Consider the following 4,010-nt stretch of genomic DNA (forward strand, 5'->3'; position numbering starts at 1 on the left):
ATAATATACAGGGACCCAGTATAGAAAGTGGAACGCAGAAGAGTGTATGATTTTGTAAAACTGGAAATCAAGCCTCTTTGTTGCTCATAAATTGCTTACCAGACGCACATCAAAACACTTGATTTCTGTTCCTGAGGAAGCATAAATCATATCTTCATTCCCTGTTTTCAAGCAAAAGTACTTTTGTCAGCTAAAAAACATTTTACTTCTTAGGGAATATAAAGTGTTAGTTAATGGTATAGGAGTTGTTAAATTTAGGATCACAAACATGTTGACAAGCTGTTCATAAAAGAAGTTATATTGGAAGCCCTCAATGAAGACTATCAAGCCAAAGAATACATATGAAACCGCATGATGTATCTTTCAAGCTGCCACTAAGTTCTTGTATTATTAATCTTTTGAGTCAAGGTATTAACATGTTATTAGTGTAAATATGCACCACCAAGCACAACTATATGCAATCAGTAAAAGATTAGTTAATCACTTTTCAGCTTGAAAGAAAGAGTTTATGACTAGAATCCCTTGTGAAACAGATACTAAAACAAATATTAAGAACAAATGACATTTAAAAGAAGAAAATGGTCTCACTAGTCTTGAAACACAAGGAAGTGACGGGTTCCACGCTAACATCCATAACCAGTCTCGCCACATCTTTGCACCGCATGTCAAACCAGCAAACACGACCATCCTTTTATTTTAATATTTTCAATTAAGAAACAGATAAAAATTAATGCGTTAAATCAGAACAAAATAGTTAAATTTATAAATTGGAGATCTCAAGATAAAAGTGGAAGCTACGATGAATGAATCTCACCTCAACTAAACTGAAAAGATGGTTGCAAATGTTGTTAGAGTAAGATTGATAATGTTGTTCCTAGGATTTGCAAAAGTTGTGAGATTAAGATTGATAAAGTGAGCTCGGAGAGTGTGAGATAGAGTGAGCTCGCGATGAGAGTTTGAGACAGAGTTACCTAAAATCAGAGAAGAGAAGGGGCAACAGCCAAAAACGGCGAGGAGCAGTGAATCAAAAACGACGCACGGCGAGGAGGGGAGGAACCCTTCGCGACAGCGACTCCACAAGCTCAACTCAGAACTTCGTGCGACAACGAGGAGAGGAGGAACGATGCGAAGAGGGCCGAGTAGAGCTTCCCCAGATAACGAAGGCACCCACGGTCTATCCACGCCGGCGGCGACAGCACCTTCTACCGGAGGAGAAGAGTACTCGACGACAACTTTGAAGAGGGATAAGGGTGAAAATGAGAAAATGAGTTCATAGGTCAGGAGTGTGAATGGAGCTCGAGAGGGTGGTGATAAAATTAGGGTTAACTCAATGTTTCCGACAGAAAATTTTAAATTACAGACGGATTTTCCGTCTGTAATAATTTAATAAAACGCAGCATTTTATCTATTTAATTACACACGGATTTTCCGTCTGTAATCATTTTCCACGGAAAAAAATTAATTTTACCGACGAAATTATCGATGGATTCTGTTTTCTGTCTGTAATTTATGCTAATTCATTTTTTTGTTTTCCGACAAAAAATCTCTCTGAAATTCTGTCTGTATTTTCGTGGGATAAAATCCGTCGGAAATATCCATCTGTAATAACTAGTTTTCTAGTAGTGAATTAATCGTAATTTTCGACAAGTTGATATTGATATCTATCTTAAAACATTAAAACAAAAATCTATAAATCTAATCATGATAAAAATGCATATGATATGATAATTGCTGATTCAATCACGGCAAATATATGATGTATAATATAAATAATAAAAGATTAACTTAATAATAACTTATTTATATAATTATTTTTGTTCTAATAAAGGTGATATATAGTATTTTTTGTGGTTCGTAAGTCTAGATCTGAAAGTCAACTAATTTTTTTAATTTATTATTCTTTCTTGATTAATTCATAAAATAAGAATGTATTCTTCGTTTTCATCGAAGTTGATCCTTTTAAGATGCAATTTATTTTTTTATAATATTTTTATATACTCATTCTATTATACTATTCTTTTGATAATTTAATAATTGTTCTTACACCAACTTATTCTTTTCATCTAATGTTCTAATGTGATTATCTTTTGTTGCAATCGTTTATAATACACCACATCCATCAAACTCTATCTCAAGTTGTATTCACTGATTCGAGTTCTAATTATATGGATGTAAGCATCCAACAAAGGAGCAGTAAACTCTATTTTACCGAAGGATGGTTGGATCTACTCACATGTTATGACCAACTTAATAGAATGTGGGTAAAGTTAGTTTTCTTGGGAGGAGCTCGATTTTTTATTGAGGAATTGTTTTCACAGAATTTTGTAAGCCATGTTCAAGTTCCATCCCATCCATGCTTTTTACCTCTACCAGAAAATCTTCGAAGTGTAGTACATAGTGCTTGTTTGGGCGCCATTATCTTGATAAAAAAAATATTTTTTCAATGAAAAAAGATACTTTTTTATTTTTTAGTGTGTTTGACAAATTTTAGTAGTGAAAGTAAAAGTACTAGAAAAATAAAAAAGTCATATTTTTTGAGAAGCTGTAATTTACATCTTTTTTTAAAAGATCTTTTTTCATTAAAAAAAATATTTTTCATGTAATAAACAAATAAAAAAAAACCTTTATATTGTTGACTCAAACATAATTGATAGATAAAAAGATCTTTTGGAATGAGATATCCAAACATAAAATTAATTTTACTTTTTCGTAAGATCTTTTAAAAAAAGATAATTCGAAAAAAGATCTTTTCTTAAAAGCTCACCCAAACAAGCCCATAATGAGATTGAATTTTCTCAATTTAAGTTCAGTTTTGGTAAATTTGTGTCAAACTCGAAAAGGCAATTTCAACGATTGGTAATATATTCAAATTTTCTTATTTTAAAATTTTCGTAATTAAAATAATTTTATATCATATTGCGATTTTTTTTTCAGAAATTATCTGCCTTCTTTTGTATCAATGCAATGCCATTGAGGGGAATAAATATCAATTTAGTTTCTTGGTATGACAATTTTATACCTTGCCGCATTGTATGGATAACGGATGATGAAGCTTATTTAAAAAGGGAATGGTCTGAATTTGCACGAATTCTAAATGTTCGAACATATGATGTTGTTTCAATTGGTTGTCGTTACGAGAATGACTCTAATCTATACGTGTTTAAGGACTAGAATAGATTAAATATTATTTAAGCAATTCATTTCTAATATTGGTATTTGATTAAATTAGATTTAAATAAATTTAAATTGTTGCCTCAATTTATATATTACGACTATTCTTCTTGGATATGTTATTTTTAAAATTTTTAATATAAAATTTCTTTTTTTTCCAATTTTTATGTTTATTTTTTTGGATATATGTATCACCTTTTTTTTGTATTTCAGATTAGTAATGCAATTATTAAAATAAATGTAATTTATCAATAGATTAGAGTGATTAAAAGTTTAATTATATTGTGTGGACACGAGATTCATTAAGATTAACGCATGGTAAAGAAAAAGAGTCACGATACGTGATTTTACTTTTTTTGCTAACATATGAAAATACAAAAGAAAAATTAAAACATCACTATTTAAAAAAAAATTGTTAATCATGCGCATGAATGAGGATTGGAGAATATAGATGAATATAAAAACTAAAAATATACATGAATATATAAGGAAATAATCATAACAAAAAATAATTAATATGTGATTTAAATGTTTTTATGTATAATTAATATATATGTATGCATAAATATAAAATATTTAGGAATTATTTAACAAAATTAATATATATGTATACATAAATAAAGTACGGGTAACATAAATAAGAAAACTATTTAATAAAAAAGAAATAGTATGCTTTTTATTTTAGGGATAAAATGAAAATAATTATAATATAGTGATTTGTTTAATTATTAATATTTATAATTGTTATTTCAATCATAAATTTAGAAAAAGAAAGTAGATTAACAAAAATGATTAATAACTACATTAAAATTGATACACTTAACACCAGATTAAGAAAA

The sequence above is a fragment of the Arachis ipaensis genome, chromosome B07 (genome assembly GCF_000816755.2).
Source record: "Arachis ipaensis cultivar K30076 chromosome B07, Araip1.1, whole genome shotgun sequence".
NCBI classification, from domain to species: domain Eukaryota; kingdom Viridiplantae; phylum Streptophyta; class Magnoliopsida; order Fabales; family Fabaceae; genus Arachis; species Arachis ipaensis.